We start from the raw sequence: 10,675 nt of genomic DNA on the forward strand, positions 1-10,675 counted from the left end.
TAATATAAAATAACACAAATTAAAGCCAATTTATATCCATTTGTAAGCGTGGCCAGCTACTCGCCTGAGCGTCTACCGTGCCGACGCTTTGTCTCATAGCTGTCTACCACCAGCGCAACGCTTATTTGTTTACTTATCCTTATATATGCGCAGCTAACTATTTTCGTTCAGGACATCCTTTTTATTATTTGTAGTTTCGGGAGCTGATCCTGCCGCAAGCGCAACAGCAACAACAAGAATAAGAATTAGTGTGCAAACGCATGCGAATGCAGCTCGGAAATTTATATGTCTGGCTGGCTGGTTAACTGGTTGGTTGTCTGACGCGCAAAATGCTCTGTTGCACCGAACATTTCCTTTACAACCTTCCAGTCGCGTAACCACCAAATCAGCCAGCCGTTCAACCCCTTGGGCGTATTTTAATATTACAAACACCAAGGATGCGCACAAACAAACAAAAAATGATAATCAAAACAAATAAACGAAAGATTTAGCCAGCGAACACACTTACTTAGCTGAGCTGCGTGGCGAGATGCTAAACAATAGACAAGCGTGTGTGTAGGTCAGAAATTACTAACACACTTAAGCAAAAAAGGAAAACAAACGCCAGCAAGTGGCAAAGTAACACTTTCCACCCGCCCACCGTTTTGCCATTCATTACTTCTTTTTTCCATTTATTTTTTCGTTTTTTTGCGTTTTTTGCTCATTTACTTGCATTCGCTTTGGCTTTTGTCCCTTTGGGAACCACATTCGCTTCGTGGCTGGTATTGAAAAAATGGCATACCATAAAAGCGTTAAATGCACCCACTAATGAGAATTAATGGCGATTAGAGACCGACAAAGGAGCGGTTGAGCTTGGGACCAACTGGTTGATAGAGTATTGCATCAGCACAGGAAAAAGGAAAGAAGGCAGGAAGTGTGCTCTAATTTGTAATGCTACCTGTTAAAAAATCTCTTCAATTTGGCTCTACTTCATTGGCTTTGCCAACCAATGAGTGCTTTAGATACATATAGTGGAGTAATGAGATCCTTTTTTGTGTTTTTGGAATGGAAGATTCATCACCAACATTGCAAGTTCTACCTTCGAAATTAGAGTGAATAAATATTTAGTGTCTGGTCAGAGACGAAGGCAAATCTTAATAGAACTCCATAGCATCCAGCAAGCAACATAGGGAAGATATGCTCATTTTCTGTATATTAAAGAAATTCAAACAAACAAATTATGCTCAGTATGTCATTCAATAATCAACTTCATTTTCTAGCTTACCGGTCTAGACCGTATCTACATATCTACCTACATCAAAGCAATTAGAGGTGCCATATATGACACCAATATTCGTTTAGAGCTGCCTATACGTTTGATCAGAACACATAATTGCTATGGTTATGGTTATGATATAGCACCAGTGATCGGGTCCTTAATCGTTCAAAATGGCCTGGAGCTTTGGGAGGATCTCACCGATTAATTCACGGTACAATTAATTTGCATTAAAACGTTTGGGTCGAGACCAAAAAGCTTCTCCAATTCCCTCTCTCCTGTGCGAATTTGCGCCAGATGCACATCCCGAGTGCAGACAGGTCCTTCTCCACTTAGTTCCTCCAATTTGTTCGTGAGCAGTCTTGCTTTCGTTGTGCACCCATGGGTGCGAAATCGAAGAATCTTTTCACTGGAGCGTCGTCATCCATGCGTACAACATGTACATATTGTCTTCTCTTCATTCACCGCTAGACCAACATCTTTACCTTCTTTTTCTAAACTGGAAAATGCTGCTGTTAGGTCTCTTTATTTCAGACCGACGATCTCGATATCATCGCCACTCCGATTCAGATTGGCAGCCCTTGTCTAAAGCCTCGTTTGGTCTCAAACGGCGCGGAGAGGTCCTTCCCAATTTGAACGGAGCTGAAGGTGGTGCTCAACGTCACTCTACATAGCCGTATAACTTTTGCGGGGATACCAAATTTAGACATAGCGTCATACAGGCAGCTTCGTTGCTATCAAAAGCAACTCAAAAGGCGACAAAAATAAGATGTGTGTCGATTTGCTTATCTAGAGTCTTCTCCAGGATTTGGCATGCTGTGAAAATCTGGTCAATGGGGGACTTACCAGGTCTGAAGCCACACTGATAAAGTCCAATCAGTTGGTTCGTGAAGCGCTTCAGTCTTACACACAGTATCGTCGACAGGACCTTGTACGCAATATTAAGAAGACTTATTCCACGATAGTTGGCGCAAACGGCGGGATCTCCTTGGACAAATTACACTGAGATTCCAGTCTTCGGGCAGGTATTCATCAAATCAAATTCTGCTTTAAACCTGGTACATGCGCCCCACCAACGTTTCGCCGCCGGCTTTGAACAGCTCCGCCGGAATACCGTCGCCTCCGGGAGTCATGGTGTCGAGTAGATGGACGTGAGCTTCGTCCCTACACATTTTTTCGGGTTCTCCTTCATAAAACGCGCCACCTGTGTCGCCAATCAAAAGCGTTGAGAAGTGTTCCCTCCATGTATGAAGTGTGAAGGTGTGGCTGGAAAAAATTGGACCACCCTATAATTATTCAAGGTTTTCGTGCATATTCAACTATTTAAGTATTATCGCTTCTTTATTCGTTCTCTACGGCTGGAATCTCTAGATTTTTCATTAAAATTTAATTTGTTTTTTTTCTACTTTTTATGTCGAGGTAGATTGAATAGTAAGATACCGCAGTCATTCTCTACTTTTATTATGTTGTTCCTATTAAAAACAAACACGAGTATTATGACAGTAGTGCAGCATTAAAATTTTTCCTCCACATAAATATGCCTGCTCTTATAATATTTATGGTCCCGATGCATTCACATTTGAATTCGCCAATGTTATGCAAGCATATGAATTTTATTTGTAATATGGCACATTTTATGGTAGATGGCATTTTGCATATTGCCACAGACAAACAACTCTATCCGACACGACACTGATGACGGTATAAATACTGCATACGTACTATGCACATAGACATATATTTATATGTTTATTATGTTTTTGGTCCTTTACATGACTTTCGAGTAGTGAGTGCAATCAGACACTGACACCGGCAAACTTGACAGTGAAAATGGCAAATGTGGCAGAAGCACTTGCCACATACGAGTAACATACACGGCAATGCGTCTCATTTATGTCTGCTGGTTGTCTCGTTGGCGGACAGGAAGGTGGAATTGTGTGTGAAGCAGTAAATTCATAAAAAATAAACAACAGGATAAAAATTAAAACACGCTGACTTTAATTTGAAGGGTGAACTTAATGAATATGCATAAATTTTGTGAAGTTGGGTTAGGTATACATATATGACTTGAGGCGCTCTTTTGAATTTAACCTATTTTCCGGTCATAACATACTATGTACTAGGAATGGATTTCGGTGGGTATTAAGGCGAATACGAAGGCGAATATGAATATGAATATGGATATGAATGCGAATATGGATATGAATATGGAAATGGATATGATTAGGAATATGAATATGCAGGCGAATCTCAATATGGATATGAATATGAATATGGATATAAATACGAATTTGAATTTGAATGTGCATACGAATATGATAGTGAATATAAATATGGATATAAATATAAATATTTATATGAATATGAATATGACTATGAATATGAATGTGAATATGAATTTGAATATGAATATGATAATGAATATACATGTTGATATAAATGTGAATATGAACGTGAATATAAATATGAATATGAATATGAACATGAATTTGAACATGAATATGAATAAAAATATTAACATAAATGAATATTAATATGAATATGAATATGAGTATGATTATATTACATTAGATACATTAGGTTTAATTAATTTTTTATCTAAAATAAATGACGGATCTCAAAGCGTAGAACTTGAACGTATATCTAAGTAAGTATAATTTGTTCAATTGCCTAAGGTAAGAGTTCTCTATTGACAGTTCGCTTGGAAAACTAATGTGTACGAATATCTGCGAAAACCGCATTACTTGCTAGATACCACTTTGAAAATATTAAAGATATCGCTGCGAAATTTTTTGGTCAGATAACTCCCAGTAGAAAAAACTTTTCAAAAATCAACTATTTATGAGAAGTTTTAATAAAAGAAGCGCAATTTGGTCTAAAGACCTAGCTCTTGCGCCCTGGCTCTCAGTTTGATTTCAGGGAAACCGGTTATCGGCTTATAACATTTTTACTGCCGGTGTCCAATCGAAAAAGGGGCTGGAATGAGCAAAAGGAATCTTACTATGGTCTTTTTTAGTTTTCTAAACTGGTAGCGCTATGTATGTATGTATATACTCCGAAGCACCAGGTCCTTGTCCTTGTTGCATCCTATTAAGTACACCTCATTTACGACTTAATGCATATCCTTGCACTTGTCATCTAATGCAATAAATGGTAATTGCCTACATGTGCACTTATCCCTTGTATTTTTTCGCTATTTCTAACCTCATAACTAGTGTCTACAACCGTCTGCCACTACCCATGATACATAAATATATTTATGCAAGTGCCTAATGCAATAAATATTTTATACAATTTATTTTTATAAATTAAATTATGACTTGTAATGTGCAATGAGCACGGCTCAGCGAAAGCAGACCTTATTGCAAAATGTACCTACATACGAGTAATGTGCGGTTTTGTCGATAATCAGACGCTGCCGACAGAACACCGGGGGCACTGGCACTGAACAACAACTACCCTCGACGGTATAGTAGGTAAAACTTACTTACAGCCTCTGTCTCTGAGTTGTAAATACACTTATCTGGCACTTGTAGTCTCAAACAATTGTGTGGTCTCGTCAACCAGCCGGCGCGCCGTTTGCAGGCGCTTATTTGTATGTATGTATGTATTTAGTAAATACTATTTACAATCTTTCGAAGGGATGGTTGTTGTCTCATCCCATCACACAGGAATCGTCTGCTGGCGCTGGTGTAATGCGCGTAAATGCGTTACGGCTGCATGACTTTGATGTTTCTTGTTTTTCGCCCCCCCAACCACTTCAGTAAGCTTCGCACTCTACATACACCCTCACTTACGCACTCGCATTCACGTACTTGAAATCCTGCACTCGGTTCGGCAGGGTTGTTGCGCTTCAAGTATGCACTGGTGTATTGTTAGTTTTGATATATTGCGTATGCGTTGATAGTATGCTGTAGTATGTAGCTCGTGCGTCGCGCTGCTAAATGCACTTGCCACATGTGAATACACGCTACCGTATACCAATTTTTGCAATATTGCAAATTACAAAATATGCCGTTGCTTGAGATAAAAGTGTAAAGCGAAATGTTCGTGCAAAAAAAACTGTATGTGTAATAATAACACAAAAATAAAAAGTCGAGCAGATGTTGTAAATGACCGTAAAAGTGCACTCGTACATATGAGTGTGCGGTATGTTTAACTATACTGATTTTATTGGCATTCGGGTACCGACTGTATAGAACTTTTTTTTTCTTCCCCCATACCAGCAAGTAAGAGCAGCTAATATTCCTCCTCCGTTTTAAGCCTATGCATTATTAAATATTAGATTAGATTTTATACGCGTATTACCAGCACATGTGAGCAAATGTGGCCATGCATTTTTGAAAATGGCATTTCGGCAAAATTTATGCGATTTTAATAAAGTTAATATGGTTTAAGAAAGAATTGAATACTTTTTGTTTCTTTTTTTGTTGTTACATGATTTGATTTTTTTATAGAATAAGATATGTACATAACGTGCAAATATTAAAAATTTTCATAAAATGCAGTTCGGCTTTTTGTGAGTCGCTAACGTGAGGAGCAGGGCCGGATCTAGAAAGCAGACGCAGAAAACTACTTTTTACACTAAGAATTGACTTTGAGTATAATTTTGGACTGGCGTGCTTTTTTGGAGTCGTTCAAAATCGCTTAACCGGTTACAGCTCACAAAAGAAGAAGAAGATATGTTTATATTTATTAAACAATATTTCTCAAGATTTTCAGCACCTTAACTCCTATCTACCATAACGGGTCATTTTGCGCCTTATTTCAAAGAAGTTTTAGGAGAAAAGGGCGCAGGATCAGATATTCAATCCCGATCCCGACATTCAATTTTAAGGTCCCGAACCCGTCCATACCGACGTTTTTCAGATTTGTACCGCGTGTTGCGTGGAGTGTCGGATCATATTTTTTTCCTGTACCGCCCAAACATTTTTTGCAACCTTCCCGATTCCGCTCATCACGCCCATTTTGCAACTAATACCGTTGATCCCGCGGGTGCCGATATCCTGCGCACAACTATAGCTTCGAATTTATTCACCAAGTATTACAAATTGTACGCAAATCATTTATGAACTTGCCAACTGTCTAGAATTTTAAATTTATTTGAGTAAAATGATTTTCATTGTAAAAAATTATTAAGAAAGGTATCAAATATGCAAATATTGGTGTATCAATAAAAAAAAATTAAGAACTTTTGATTGAAAATGAAACAGAGTTGCCACCTGTGTAAAAATTTAATATATATTTCAATAGATTTTACACATCTCAAAAGTGTACGACTGAAAATATACATATTAAAAAAAATCAACTCAAATTTAAAATTATTTCATAGGAATGGTTACAAATGTAAAATATGTATAAGAAAATAATTAGCAATTGGAAAATTTTTCCAGGTATTCCAAATACATGTTTCTGAAAAGAGTTGCCATTAATTAAAGTAAAGTTTATTTAACAATTCCAAAACCAAATCTAGATAATTTCTTATGTAAATTTTGTTAGAGAAAAAATGTTTTAAAAGCTTACTGTCTTCAAAAAATTAAGAATAGCGTTGCCACCTTTCAAACATGAAGTTTGGTAAAAAAAAAAAAATACAAAAATTTATTTGTGTATGTATGTATACTAAATCGTTTATTTAACCTAGCAGTATTTGGGAGAGCGCATTAAATTTTACGTACATGCCACATATTATATTAGGTTACACGTAAGAAGAAAGCATATTCAAAGCAATATTTTCGACTATTTTAGTCACTACAGCATAATACTTTTTATGCTAAAAATTTACGACAGCATTCTGACCTTCCGCTTGCCTTCTAAATTTCCTTGCTTGGCTTGCCATAAAACTTAACGAGCTCACGAGCCTGTTGCCGCAACAATAAAAAAAACATACCTAAATAAAAATTAAATGTCAAATGTTGATGCGAGAGTCGATAGTGAAAAAACTTTATTGCAAAAACATTAAAAAAAATAGTAATACGAGAAGTATTTATAAGAAAAAGGGTTGCATGCTAGCTACAACAAATGCTAGGCTCTTATTTTAGGGTTACTTGAGTAAACAAATCGCAGTAACTACTTTACGATAAACTTTACATGAAAAAACAGGCAAAGGTCGCACTAAATAAAGCTCACTAGTGGCAAATGTAAAAGCGTAGCCAGTACAAGTTGATTATGAGTTTTATGTATGAATAAATTTACTTCTATGCTCTCAAATACATTGCGTGCATTTTGTATGAATGCGGAGGGAAAATGTGAGGGTGGCGCATAAAAGAATTTAATATCGTTTTCGCAAGTATTAAACCTTACAATTTTGCTCATTTAGTTAAATATTAAGTTATGCTAGCCAACAATTTTCTTTTATTTTAGCTGCAGCTGTAAAAAGTGACCATAAACAGTTGCCTTAACGAGGAGTTAAATGATTTGTAGTGTGTAATATGAAAATTCATAGTTAAAGCGGCAATAAAGTCGGCACGATTTTTAGCTTAATATGAGCGCTTATTTTAGCTGCTTACACACAAACATTAATTCGTAGTTTAGTGGCATTAAAGTGCGAAATAAGTTGTAAATTCCTGGCAATATTCTAAGAAAACAAAATACACATACAGTAGAAGGGCGAAATTCCCGTCAACATTAACCCTTTTATGCCACATAAAAATAAAGCCGATTTACCTAAAATGTATGCACTAAAAGTTTGTGGTTATTCATTTCTTCAAATCTTCTTGCCTTACACTTAATAAAGGCACCTAAAGGTATGCTATAGAAACTATGCTTATTGTATGTAAAAATATATTTGTGGTCATTAGTAGAGCTCGGATTCTTAAGCCTAAAAATATGTAGCCTAGAAATATGTACTTGGCGAATAATCGACTATTTTCCATAAACGGTTTTCGAGTTATTCGAAAAATTGCAATCAGCCTTATCATGAATTTCATTTTTTCCGAACCGGTTCACTTTTCACTTATGGGTTTCATGTACTTAATATGGGCGGATGCAAGATTTTCGGGTGACGTTTTTTTCGGACGAAACTCAGGATAAGGCAGAATATGAAAAAGAGCAAAGAATAATAAGTAATTTTTTTTTGATCGAAAGCAAAACAAATAGAAATCAGTGAAAAATGAAAGTTTGGTCTTATTTAAACTCTTTTAAATACTTTATTGCATTTTTTCTTACTTTCTTATATTTTGAGGTACCTACTTCCATTTCCGAGGTCCACGTTTCAATTCCTGGTCCCATGAACAGCAAAACTAGTTTTTTTCAAATAGCGGTCGCCCTTCGGCAGACGATGGCAACCCTCCGAGTATACCACTGCCATAACACATAAATATTATTCGCAGGTGGAGCAAAGTGTAGATTTCTCCATTTGTGTTAAAACATCAAGAAGCGGAGCACTAATTGAAGAAGAAGCTTGGCCAAACGCGTAGAAAATATTTATCACCAAACATTAATTTATTGGAATCAAGTATGATATACTGTTCATCCCCAAACTGAAAAATGCCTTGAAAACTTCGAAAAACTCAATACTTTTTTTCAAGATTTGTATGAAATGAAAAAACCGGTTGGTTCGATAAAAAATCCGGTTTATTCGATATTCGCAAAATCAGGATTTCAAAAAACGCGCTTATAGATATCCAAAACAAACTTTCGAAATCGGATTGGGAAAACCGAATTAGTCACCCTAATACCAATTCATATATTTTCCTAATAGTAATGATGGTACATATCTTTAGGCCTATTTTTTAGCATAAAATTCCGAGTTCTACTCATTCGAGTTTTACCTGAAAATAGTTAAATCTAGATTTAGACAGAATCAGTTATTTTTCCAAAGAAAAATTAAAAATTATTGTAAGACTTTTGATAGTGATGATTAGAACCTGAGAATCCAAGTACTTATTCTTTGGAACACACGTATCTCTTGGAGGAAGGTATCCGTCCTATTTATTCCTAAATCGGTCAACAGTCCCCACGACTCACCTAAGTGATACAGACCTATTACTTTAACTTCCTTTATCTTAAAGACCGCCGAAAGACTGCTAAATCTGCATATTAGGGATAAGCTTAAACACGCTACTCCATTACACAACAATCAGTTTGCGTATGCAAAAGGCAAATTGACAGATCCCGCCCTACAGTGTTTGGTTGGTAAGATCGAAAGGGAGCACGTATTTAAAGAGGTTGCTTTAAGTGCCTTCCTGGAGGTCGAGGGGGCTTTTGATAATACCGTCTACGAATTTATCTCAATGGAACTGGTACAACGAGGCATAGATCCGTCCACTGTCGGGTGGATCGACACCGTGAACATCAGAGCTATAAGAGCCCACAGGGAGGTGTTCTTTCTCCTCCACTCCGGTCTCTTGTCGTGGATGAACTTTCAACCAAACTGCAGGAAAGTGGTTACGATGCTGTTGGTTATGGGGCGACCTAGTAATTATTGTGAAGGGAAAATTATGAGTGCAGCTCTGCGCGTGGTATCAAACCGGTGTGCCAGTGAGGGCTTCCGCAAAGTTGTTCTGGTACCATCCACAGAAGGTACAAGCCGAACGTTGGTTCGGTTACCCTTGGTGAAAGTGCTTGAATACTCTGACGAAGTCAAATATCTCGGGGCTACCCATCCGCTAACTTGGAATTTTTATCTAGACAAAACTCTTAGCAAAGCCACCCGAGCCATGTGAGCATCTCGAAGACTTTTCGGTCGAACATAGGGTCTAAACCTGGCTATACCTTACTATAGTCCGCCCGATTGTAACTTATGTCTCTATAGTCCAGTGGCCAAAAATGCTGCAAAAAACTGTCGTTTCACCTCTGAACAAACTCCAAAGGATAGTCGGTGAACGGAGCAATGAGAATCTGTCCAACCGCGGCCACAGACTGTACGCTCCTAGACTCCACTCCATATTTTTTTCAAACCAGCAGCAGCATCGAGGAATCTGAAAATGCAAAATTCTGACAGTAATTTGAAAAACAAGACACAACACAGAGGTATTTTGAACAAAAAACCCGGTCTAGGAATTTGCGAGTTCTCCGAGGCTATGCTAAAGGAAATCTGCTTTGGAAGGAAATTTCAGGTCGAAATTCCAGACCGAGATATCTGCTCAAATGGATGGTTTACCAGAAGTAGATCCCAGATATGTACACAGATGATGTAGGAGCGGGGGTTAGTTGGTCCTCTTCGAGGCTTAAAATAGAATCATGGGTAAACTCAGAAAGCAGTAAGTACTGTGGAGAGGTAGGTGACCTTAGGCAGGCCAGACTTTTTGGTTATCCTTTCGCTAGGAAAGATATCCTCGCTTGGCGCGTAATACCTCGTATCCGCCAAATGCAATACCACGCATGCGGTGGCACAGGAAAAAAAAATATTATTTTGGTTACCCTATCTGAATGCTTGCTTACTTCAACAATTTATTGATGATTGATTATGGTAGACGCTCA

The sequence above is a fragment of the Rhagoletis pomonella genome, unplaced genomic scaffold (assembly GCF_013731165.1).
Source record: "Rhagoletis pomonella isolate Grant_MI unplaced genomic scaffold, Rhpom_1.0 Rhpom_scaffold_00008, whole genome shotgun sequence".
Taxonomy (NCBI): domain Eukaryota; kingdom Metazoa; phylum Arthropoda; class Insecta; order Diptera; family Tephritidae; genus Rhagoletis; species Rhagoletis pomonella.